The 12,295-nt window shown below is 44.0% G+C and overlaps 1 protein-coding gene across 3 annotated transcripts in view; it reads left to right on the forward strand.

Moving 5' to 3' along the window:
- Nucleotides 1-3,451: 3,451 nt before the first annotated feature.
- Nucleotides 3,452-12,295, forward strand: part of sorbs2a (sorbin and SH3 domain containing 2a) — a 40,542-nt gene continuing 31,698 nt past the window's right edge. Inside the window, exons 1-2 of one of the 3 annotated variants that reach the window (XM_019862459.1) lie at nucleotides 3,452-3,918; nucleotides 10,028-10,156. The gene's annotated coding sequence lies outside the window, so the exon portion shown is untranslated. The remainder of the gene's footprint in view (nucleotides 3,919-10,027; nucleotides 10,157-12,295) is intronic. The other 2 variants (XM_019862460.1, XM_019862461.1) reach the window with 2 other exon arrangements.

Raw genomic sequence — 12,295 nt, forward strand, 5'->3', positions numbered from 1 at the left:
TGCTTTGATAGACGTCAAGAGCTGCGTTGCATAACGCGCGCCAAATTCCTTGCTTCATGCCCTCATAAGGACAAGCGAGAGAGGTGCGTGACAATCTTGGCTGCACAAAGGAAAGGAAGTGCCAAAGAAGCATCGGGAAGGACAAAAGTGAATGTGGATGCAAGATGACAAAGAACTATTTCTACCTCCCCGGGGTGAAATCATCATTTATAACTGCCCGGCCACTTGTTGCTAGGCAGAATTTGGAGGGCACAATTACAACTTCCCATTAGCTTGTCGCGAGGTGGATTTGATATGATTCCATGACAATTATCGATCGACTGGTCACTCGGGGGAAATCTTGAGCTCCAGTGTAACTGACAAAGTACTCGTCACGAGGGAGAATTCGTATTGCTCGATTATAACTGCCTATTCGCCTGTCGCTTGATGGATTCCATCACAATCAATTACAGCTGCCGATAGGCAGAATCTGCAGGTGCCAGTTATAATTGAGTCCGACGAATTCTGCCCTGCGGCAATCGGTGCGGGAGTTAAAATCGAGACCGACATATTCTGCTGAGCAGCAAGTGATAACCGAGCTCTGTGAATTCTGCCATCCTAAATCGTTAAAATTTTTTCACATTTTTATGAATTTTGCTGAGCAACAAGTGTCTCAGCAGTTAGAACTGATCCCTATGAATTCTGCCAACCGAGCTACAAGTGGCTGGGCAATTAAAATCAAGCCCTACGATTTCTGCCTAGCAACAATTTACTGTATAATCCAGTGCGATGAATTCACTCTAGCGACAAGCTGCAATTCCATTCGACAAATTCTACCAAACAACAAGAAGCTGGGCAATTCTAATGGAGTCCTATGACTTCTGCCGAGCAACAAGTTTTAATTTAAATTTCATTTCATTTGAACAATTGATAAACAGTAAGCAGCAACTGACAAAGACAAAGCTGCACATGTACAATTGAGCCCTATGAAATCTGCTCAGCAAAACATCGCCGGGAGGTTACAGTAAGTCCTACAAATTCTTCCTAGCAACAAGTTAGAATGAAACCCAAGAACTCTGCCTAGCAACAAGTGATCGGGTCATTATAATTGAGCCCTATGAATCTAAAACGGGCCTCACCAACTTGGGAGCCCCCAAAGTAGCTCACCGGTGTTGGGACATTGTAATTTTCTAGGAATTTTGTAGAGGTTGTGGACAACGGCAGAGATTTTTCAGAATTATCTATTGCCGAATATTTCTCTCTTTCCTAATTATTGTGAGGAAATCATTAACGTCAGATGTGTATTCTCATAAATGATTGTCATTAATTATAATTGTTCACATATAATTTAAATATATGTTATTTCAGAAGTGTGTATTAAAACTGTTTGCCCTTCACATTAAATCAGGACCCAAGAAGTAGCTCATAGTTTCAAAAAGGTTGGTGACATGTGAATAAAACCAAAAAACACTGCTGCATATTACACGAAATAAAAGATGAAGACATGTTACAGGCGCTGCAGGTTTGGAGGGTTTTAACCAACTCTTCGGACAATGAAGCTCGCCTGCAAAGCGCTGATATGATGTCATTGTCAGACCATGACTTCATGTACTCAAAACCTATTCAGCACCATCGTGCAGCCTTCTAACACTGACCAGACTGCTGAACTCCACCATATCAGCTCTTCCAAATGTGGAGCCCTTTTCGAGTGGAAAGATTTGAGGGCGCTCTGATAACAACAACAAAAAAAATCTCTGTGCCATGCTGCTGGTTTCACTTAATGGTTGGCATATGTGCATGTGAAAAGAGCCATGTCATTGATGTTTAAGGAATCGTATTACTTATATTATACGGAGCAGCCAGAACATTGACCTCAGTTCAATACATTTAAACTTACTCTCCCATCTTCGCCGAATTGCCCTGCAATCGTCTCCTTCTTCATCAACCTTGGATAATCCCATGTCGGTGGAAATGTATTGCCATCATCTCCCCCGAGGCCCAGTCGCAATGTATAGCCTATAAAAAGGCCTCGACGTGATAACAGTGAAATTGACTCAAGGGGCGACACACAATGCATAGAAGAGCTGGCGATAAAAGACCAAACGCGTGCACACACGCACAAACACGGATGCATGGACACACAGAAGTGGTCTTGTTGACACAAAGGTCAGGTATCACCGACGCTCTAAATTTGAACCCCTTAAATGAAGAAACCCCTGGCTCATATGTTTACTTTGATGATATTTTTACACATTAGTGGATGAACTGTTGCCGATATTTTTACTTATTTCGAGATAAACTTTCTTTAATAAATAATATGCAGATTGAAAACATGTTATACCTGATGACTTTCAAACGCAATGGAACCTCACTCTCAGCATTTAATTCATTCAATTATCCCATTTACGAAATCAAACATTCGCAACCCGAGGTATTGTTTATCATTGAGATGAATGGTATGTAATTAATCTGCTCCAAACAAAGCTATGTATTGCATGCTTTATGTTTAAGGGTGTGTGATTTAAAATAAATACTGTACAATACAGAAACACTTCATTATAGAGAAACAACACAGCATGCTTGCTAGCAAAACACTGTGCAACATCCTAGCAGCCTAGCCTTTCACATACAGTAAGGTTTATGTTCACGATGGATACTGCTAGCCAAAAATGGTCCTCCTGTCCAACAATGACATGCAAAAGCGGTGTTGCTTTCTGGGATATTGTGGGCATTTTGGGGTCGTGACATCCATGGTGAATGTAAACAAGGCTCACCTGTTTGTCAGTTTGGACATGTGACATTCGCAAGTTCAGGACCGATTGGTCGTGAGCTGAGCCCTGAGCAACTGTGATGTTATTTTCAGTTGAGAGCAAATGGCAAAATGGCCGCCCCCTGAGATGGATGAAAACAGGTGGATTTTTCAGTTTAACTCATATTCCAGCAAGGCAGTATTAATCAGAATGTCATGTTGAGACTGGTAGGAGTGCATAGAAATAATCATTGAAACACTCTTGTACTTTTGATGTCCATTCCATGGAGATGCATCCTCTTCTCTCACACCAGCTACCTTCATGTGTGTGTGTTTGTATACATAATATATACAAACAATGCAACTTACTCACTGTAGCGCAAAGTGAAGCTACTGGCAGCCATCTTTCATTGCCACTCGCTAAGTGCCCCTAAATCAAAAGCATTGATTTTTTTCTCGGGCCAAAATGTCACTGTGTGGCATATGATTGTACCCATAAGTCTGGGAGAATCGCTACACGCACAGTTCATCGGTAAGAATGGCCAATGCTCATACATATATGTACAGAAATATGTGTTTTAACATCTGTTGCTGTCTTAGTGTATAGAAAAATGGCTAATAGGCTAACTGTATTCCGTTGCCATGGTGACCCCCGAGCAAATTGCTCACAGGCTGTTGGTGAGCAATACCAATTTAGAGAAGCCATTTTGCGCAGTACCGGATAATTCTCAAACACTGGGACAGCTGACGTCAGCGAAGTTCCGAACCGCCGGTTCGTAAAAGGACATGAGCTGTCGCCCTCTCCGCCTCCTCTGAGGGTGCTTGTCCTTGTCACCAGGGAGAGACAGAGAGCGGGGAGGAGCGGAGTGGAAGCCGCAGGGCCAGCCAGAGAGCAGCGGGCGGGCGGGGGTATCGGACAGTTTCGCCGCATTGCTATTCGATCCCCTCCGCCCGGTGACCCCCCCGCCCCCTCCCCAGCACCACTCCCCAGTGAGAGGTGGGAGTTGTCCGACTCGGTGAATCCACCAGGCGGGCTACTACTGAGCAGGTGGACGGCTGCTTGCCTCGCTCGCTCGCTCCTAACCGGTGCGTTGTGTTCTTTTACGCGTATGATTGTCTTTGGTGAGGACTTTTTTTCTATGACATGGAGGACGATGACAAGCTAGCCAGGTCGAGGCTGCTTTGCTAAGGTAGGCACCTTAACCTCACCTTTCGTCAAATTGTTTTCCAAACCACCACTCAAGCAAATGAATGTCATGTTTATTTTATGTGAATGTATTTCAACGCGGTACTACTAGCCTAAGTGATCCCTGGATGTCCGCGGCAGATGAGCACAGGCAAGCCGGCCGAGGTCGCTCGTGTCGTCGCCTTGGTGCCTTCACGTGAGCCGCTCTTTTTCCAGCACGTTTATGGAAGAACTAAAAGAGTGAGAGATATATAAACTAAAAGAGTGAGAGATATATATTTAAAAAAAAAAAAGGATGCGTCTGTTCTCTTCTTTAAGCACCGGAAGGATTAAGACGTGGAGTGATACCGTAGCTAAAAGAGTGAGAGATATATATATTTAAAAAAAAGGATGCGTCTGTTCTCTTCTTTCAGCACCGGAAGGATTAAGACGTGGAGTGATACCGTAAACAAAAGCCTTCTAATGGTCAGAATCACTGGTTTAATCCCTCAATGCCGCATAATCACTATTGTCATAGGATGCTGACCGTAAAATGCTTCCATGCATACAGGAAATGATTCACAAAATAACTATATTATTGTCAATTCGTTTTTATATCCACAAAATAGGAGACCGTTGCTTGAAGAGGTTGCAAAAGAATAGATCTGTTGCCTTTATTGTCATTGATCAAGTGTAAAAATAAGTTCAGGAACTGCCACTCTTCGTATAAATAAACGCGCTTTTCAGTTTAACTCTAAATGCAGTATCAAAAGTTTGGACACATGAAGAGGTTAAGAAATTTGAGATACTAAATCGTGATAATGCACAGCTGTGAAATGAAAATTCACTCCAGGTCTCAAAGCTTCATCCATGTCATAAAGCTGACGGAGAAAATAACAAGAAGTGCACAGGTGTTATCTGGGCAAAAGGTGGCTACAAAAATTTAAATATTAAAGCCAAACAAATACCGGTAAATCCGATGTGCAGGTGATGTCGAAAACCATTACGGTCCTGTCAAGTACTCCATCTAGTGGATTAACATTTTTCTCCATCAAATAATTCCATCAAGATTTCTTCATAATGACTTAAGTAGCAACTTCTTCTTCTTCTTCTCCTTTCGGCTATAATGAAAAAAAGAAAAGAATGAAAGTTTTGACCCAAGGTATGTGCTTTTTAGATGCCAGTTTTTTGCCTAATCTATACAACTCAATCTGAGAAAAGCTTGTGCTAGTAAAAAAATTATATATATTGCCTTCATGGGTGGATGACAGATTTTTGGTGATAGGCTACATTGTCAAAAGTATTTGCACGCCTGCCTTGACTTGCATATGTATTTAAATGATTTGTTTTCATATGACATCTGGGGAGGCTTTGTACAAGGTTTAAGAGTGTGTTGGGAGATTTATTGCAAGTTATTTTGCGGACCCCGGCGGAACTACGGCTCCAGGGACAGCAGTTTGACCACCACTGAATATCCAAAACAGCTCACCGTGATAAACAGATCCCATTGTGGTCGTCTGCCTCTCTACAACTCGACTATTCAACCTCTGGTTGAGAATTGTCAAAGGAATTCCAGTTTGGCTTTGTGAAATACTGCATTTTCTTTGGTATTTTGACCCTTTCGTCGTCATATTGAAACTTACTGGTATAACTGGTATGAAGGGATGTTGGTAAAACAATAAGGCCTGTCTGAATGGTGGCGGTGGGGGATGACAATCCGGGAGAGTGGGAAAAGTGTAACACTATCACTCCGGGAACGTCACGCCACTCTCATTGTGGCCTATCCTGCCTGTGTGCGACGCTGCACAATATCTAGGATGTAGGATTTAATCTAGTGTCATCTTTTTATATTGCCTGGGGTTTCAATGCAAATCTCATGTTTAGTAGTCATCAAATAATGTCTAGCTTGTAAACGGAAGCGCACCTGCCAGATTGTGTGGAGTGCGTGCATGTGTGCAAGTGAGTGTGGGAAGTGAATAGACTAGAAATTATTGTGAACAGCAACAATCTGGTCCACGGTCAAATTGTCGGCATCATAAAACCTTTATGGGGAAGTACTTTTGAGTTTTCTTTCACAGAGAAATTACAGAATCCAAGTCGTGAATACGTCCACCAAAAGACAATTAATCAGAGGAGACGAAAGCAAAATCACTTTGACATCAAACTATGTTATGTACAGTGTTGCAAAAAAAAAACAACAACAACTAAACAAAAACAAAACAATGAATGATAAAAAAACCACCAAGGTCATCGGTACCCTGAATGATGCCATTTGAACGGCAACACTTTGCGAGACCTAAAAGGCGTCTTAGTTCTGGAAAATGTTGGCACAAATCACAATTGCGCACACTGTTTTTCATTTTTGTTCCAGCACTGTCTTTCAGAAGCAGGGCAGCTCGAAAAGCTTACCAGACTCACTGATACGAGCAATACCGCCTTAGCTTCAGCTTTAATGACATAATACTTCAGAGATTAGACTGCTAACTGCTGACAGCGTGAACCCCCCCCCCCCCCCCCCCCCCCCCCGCCCCGCTTTTGGTACCTTCACAGCACACAGGCTGTGATTTACACATGACAGCTATTTGCTCTGGCGGGTAGAATGAACAGATTCCATAAAGAAAAACACAAACTGAAGCTGGTGAAATGTTGCCGGCGCACCCGGTGACAAATTGGGGCGCGGTTCTATTAGCGGCTACTATTTGAGGAACTGCGGCACATTGAACCGTATTTCAACCGATTCAATGGCCCACCGACTACACTTGCGTTTTGGCCTGAAACTGAGTTCAACATCAAATCTTTTTGCTTTTCCGCGAGCCGTCAATGCTAAGTCGTTAATGGGGTACTTTTATTGTTCCCCCGAGAGCTCCGGAGGTTACATCATTGGCGCCCATCTCTTGTCAGCTTTTCGCCATTCCTCCGTGATCCTTGGCACGTGAGCGGGAAATGTGGGGGGGGAAACTGCAGCTGTTCTGGCCATCATGTCCCGAGCGCCCCCCCCCATGCGATCCCCTTGGCCAACTGCGCTCATGTCGATTTGATTCCACCTGCGTTACCGCTTTGTCACCACACCAACACACTTGTCGAGCCAGCAGTTGTTTAGTTTTTACATTTTGGCACTGCGCGGATGCCCCTTCAGGGAGCTCTGTATGCCTGCGGCAACGTGGCTCATTTGCATATTTAAGGCTAAGGTGATGTCATGGCTTTGTCCCATCTGATAAAACTGGAGTCACATTTGCATTGCAGTTTAGCTCTAACACTTCGCTTGACTACAATAACTGGCTAACTTGGGCACTCCACTTTGTGTTGAACACCAGCAAATGAAACCTTGGAAAGATTTCGCACCCGGGATGCACCGACTGGCACTGTTAACGTCCTTCTGTCTTAAAACTATCAGCTATTGCTTTTTAATTTGACAATAGCTTTGTACAGTATTCATATTTTGGTTTTTAAAGTGCTAAGTTCATACCTCATTCCTCTACCCCAAGTTGCTTTCCCTCCGTCACCCCATTACTTAATTTTCTTGGATTCAGTGTTGCGAAGGGACGAGGCGGTGGCAGCAGGCCCAGACGGCGCGCTGCACAGTAGCCGCTCGCATTGGTTTTAGGTGTCGGGGGAAGGGGGGCCCAAATATGAGATGCTAATATCAGTCGTGACATCGTCCTTCTGTAAATAGCAGCCAGTCTCGGGGTCTGACCGTGTGTATAGTCGGCCTGCGTGTGGTCACGTCCAAATATACACGCTCCCGGATGAATTACACGGCGGTAAAATAATCAATGACGTGAGGCGGGTCGTCGTATGAGCACGTTGAATGTATTCATAGTGAGACGCAAACTGCGGCGATACAGAGGCGGACTCTCAGTTTTGACTTCTTTTGAAGGTTGCCGAAGTTCGTGGAACGTCTGCTGAGATCTTGCGTTGTATGCGGGCGTCTCACGCGAAGAAATACCGTTGCCAAAAAAAAAAAAAAAATTGACTTCTTCTTTTTGTAGCATTCTAAAATGGCACCCAAATTGCCCCTTGCTCCTTCAAAGACATCTCGTTAGTGGAGAACAGGACATCTTGACAGCCAGAAGCAGCAGGATGCAAGATTCCAAATAGGCAGGCGAGTGGGGTTGATTTGATGCCCGGAGAAAGTTGGGCGGTAAACTTCTCAAGATGGCTCAAAGAAAGGTCTGGTTAACATCGGATCAGGATTTTTGTCTATCGTGGGAAGCGTCTGTAACGTAACCGACAGTCCTCCCTGAAAGCAGACCAAGTATCTTTCCGTTGAATCAAAGTAACACATTTGCAAACATCTGCTTTTACAAAGTACTTTGGAAAGAAATATTCAACGTTTTTGCCTGTTTTCTGACATTTCATGGACCAAACCAGGAACTGAATCATGAATTAGTGTCTGCATTTTCTGCACGGTCAATTTGAAATCATGTCCCGTTATGGATCGTAGAAAGGGTTCTGTCAGTCGTCATCTGTACCTGACAGAACCCTTTCTACGATGGAACTTTCCTGTATGACTGAGAGCCTCCACAAGCGTCCCGTTATGGAAGAAAGCAATGGAACATGTTTTTCCCCATCGGTTCGATTAATTGGAAAAATAATTGACGGGTTAATTGATATCTTTAAATAATCTTTAGTCACAGCTTTATTAAAAACGTAACAAAAATTGTAGCTGTTTTTTGGGGGGAGGGGTGTTCTGGAAAGGATTAATGACTTTTCAATTCAATTTAATGGGAAACATTGATTTAAACTACGAGTTCATTTTTTTGCCCAGGATTTTTGGCCAAATTCCAAATGTCACCACCTCAACTTCAGACGGTCCAGAGAACATAAAGTATTTATACACGCCGTTGTGCCGCTGGCGGCGAGGAATGTCAACGTGCGTGTCGACCAGCGTCGTCGCGTCTCGGAGGGCGACGCGACCCGTCCAGGCAATCAAAGTGTCAGCGCTGGGAAGTGAAAGAAAATCTCGGCGGCTGGAATTCGACAGGGTTACGTGGAAGTCAAACGCTTCTTGCATAGCCCCGCGCTGACGACACGCTACTGCTAGTGTGCGACTCTACCCCTTGCTGCGTGTACCCTTCAGTCATTTATCCGCCCTTTCCCAGAGCTGTCAAAAGTACTTCAGTAAAAATACAGACACTTGTGGGAAAAGACTGGCAAAACTGTTGCGAATCTTGCTTTTCCAAATGTATTTTATCATAGGGCGGCCCGGTGGTCCAGTGGTTAGCGCGTCGACCTCACAGTGCAGAGGTGTCATGGGTTCTGTCCCGGCTCCGGCCTTCCTGTGTGGCGTTTGCATGTACTCCCCGTGTGCCTGCGTGGGTTTTCTCCGGGTACTCCGGTTTCCTCCCACATTCCAAAAACATGCATGGCAAGCTGATTGAACACTCAAAAATTGTCCCTCGGTGTGAGTGTGAGTGCGGATGGTTGTTCGTCTTTGTGTGCCCTGCGATTGGCTGGCAACCGGTTCAGGGTGTCCCCCGCCTACTGCCGGAAGACAGCTGGGAGAGAGTCCATCACCCCCCGCGGATCAGGAAATGGATAGATGGACGGATATTTCATCATACTCGTTTAGGTGTTTTCGTGGACAATATCTCATTTTAAATCAGCTGATGTTATTTATTTATTATCAATTTTAAAATAATGTCCTCTTTATGAACAAAGGGATGGAAATTAAAACAGACAAACAAAAAATATTTTTGAACCCGTTTCATTTAAAATAACCGGTAGTTGCAGCCCTACTGTAAAAGTCGTCCAAAAAACAAACCCTTACGATACCCGTGACGTTTACTCAAGTACGGTCCATACTTAGTCATTTGCATTAGCACCCAACTATACGTACGGTACACTGGCAGAGGCCACGCATAGCCTGACTTTATGGAATGCGATAAAATAAGAGCTAGTCAGACCCTGACACCGTGTGTGTGTGTGTGTGTGTTGGGGGGGGGGGGCGTTCCAGTGTCACAGACAAGCATGCCCGCGTCTGTAAATAGCAGGATCTGATCAGCGCTTCACCCAAACAGGGAGCTCTCTTTGCCAGTCACTCTCTCCCTCTCCCTCTGCCTTTTCCTCCCTCTCTCCCCATCCCACCTCACTCCATTGCCCATCCTGTGCTTCGACCACATGTCGGAATACAGCCCCGACCTGACCGGGGGACTCATTCCAACCATCTGGAAGAAGGCAGGAGTGTCCCAACAAAAATACAAGGAGAGGTGGAGGACGTCTTCGCCTCGTTGAAAGGCTCTCGTCTTTTTGGTTTCATGAGGGTAAGAGTTGAATTTTTCTTCGGAATGTTTGCACCTTGCCGGCTGGGTGGTCATCGCCCAGGCTTTCGTGTCGCAAATAATCCCACGGCTTCTGCCATGGGATTTCATAGCTATTCACTTTGGAATGTAAGAAAGCAGACAGCGGAAGACTGAACCGTTTTGACGACTAGAATAGAAAAAAAAAAGTGGAATTTGATTCATCTGGCTTGTCCTTACTCACAGTTTGGGATTTAAGTTTGAATTTGTCAAAAGGGAAATGGTGTCAAGAGTGAAAGCTTTGATAGGAAAGCAGAACCTCGCACCTGTAGGTGCGCACAGAGGGGTGATGTCCGTTCGGTTTGCACAGGGGTATGCTTTCCCCTGAAGAATCATTCGTCTCCTCAAAAAAACTCGTTTGGGATATTTTGCCCCTATTTATGCAAGGATTCTGCAGAAACTGCTCAATGGCTTTTTCATTAGCCAATAAGAGGTCTTAAAAAGGAACCAAAATTGCTGTTACAAAAGGAGGCCTTGACGCCTTCAACGTGACACGCAGTTCTTTTATTTGTTTTTATTTTGACAAAACTGTATGAACACTTCAAAAAAGGAGAGTAGAATTAGCTTCGCATAGATCCTCACCCCAAAAAAATTGCTGACTGCGATATTTCTTTCAAATATGAAATGAATGATATAATATTGAGCTCAAGTCACCCACTCCAAATGGTCATAGTTTTTGAAGAGGTGGCCCGAAATTAATTAAGGTAGCCTTAAAAAAAAAAAAAAAAAAAGCACATAACCTGGTCACAAATATGAAACCCAAAATTTCATAAACCATTTGAAATTTGGGGATAGAAGTTTTGTCCAGTTATGCTGAACCCTGATGGTTGTCACATGGCTCAATCAACGCAATGTTTCCCGAGTGGGTCCATATTGGAGCGGGCCCAGATTGATCCTGTGGCGAGTGCTTCACATTTGCCAGGTTACCCTGATAATGGTGTTAAGATATCGTAACTTAGTCTAAAATATCACCAAACTTTGTAAAAACGTGAAACAAATCCACAAAATAAAATCTTCACTAACTTAAACCTGCAGGATCTGCCCGAGAAACGCCTACCTGGACAATGTGCCCAAAAGGGTCTTCGAAACCTCCTACATTTTTGCACTGCCCGACACAACCTTAGAGGGCCAAGGGTCTTATCTAACAGCAGTAAATATAGCAGCACCCTCCGCTAATCAAGTCGTTCTTATCTCCGTAGTGGACACTTAACACCGGTACCTGGGGAATCTGGACTATGCATGCGGAATGCTGCCGATAGGCCTTAACTTTGCGTGGGCTTCAAATGGCAAACTCTTAAATTGGAATCGTTTGCGCACGTAAATAGAGCCGGTGTGTGCGTGTCGTTTTCTCCTACCCCGCAAAAAAAGCGGGTTTCTCCTTATATTGCACACGCAGTCAAATATTCATTTCCGATTTTTTTTCCGTCTTTGTCCTGGCTGTTCAGCACAATATGGCGGAGTGAACAATAATAAGTCGACAATCTTGCTACTGCATAATAAAACGAATCGCTGTAGTCAAAGAAGCACGTGTTGACTGACAGTCGAACGTAAACATGACTGATCAGCCTTGGAAACGGACCCAAACGATGGCGAAAAAATCCGCTTCGCCAAATCGCGTGAGATTTCATCATCAAATGCGTTTTTCTTTTTCTTTGGCTTGGGTTTTTTTTTTTTTTTTTTTTTTTTTTTTTTTTTGACGCCCCCATTGAAGGACATGAGCGATCCCAAAGAGGAACGGTGTGATGGCCGCCATAGAACCAGATATAGAATCTGGAAATACGATTTTACTGGCATGGCAGCATCTGTTTGTTCGGAACTCCTTTTTTTCTGTGCGCATAGCGCAGATGGAGCTCACGTTGATGTCGATGCCGAGACATAATGTTAACTGTTGTCCTTTTGCAGCCATTTTAAGACCAAAGAGTAGCTTGTTTTTTATACGAGGAGCTCCCGGCAACATGTACCTTTCGTTTGTCTTTTGTCTGATCTTTGACGCCGTGTTGTTTGCAGCCGGGGGCTGTCTGATCTTCTAAACATTAGTCATTGTGAAGTCTGGCTCGTCTAGCGTTCCAACAGACATCTTTTTTTTTCCCTTTTTTTTTTTTT

This window comes from Hippocampus comes, unplaced genomic scaffold, assembly GCF_001891065.2.
Source record: "Hippocampus comes isolate QL1 unplaced genomic scaffold, H_comes_QL1_v1.1 scaffold7, whole genome shotgun sequence".
Classification (NCBI taxonomy): domain Eukaryota; kingdom Metazoa; phylum Chordata; class Actinopteri; order Syngnathiformes; family Syngnathidae; genus Hippocampus; species Hippocampus comes.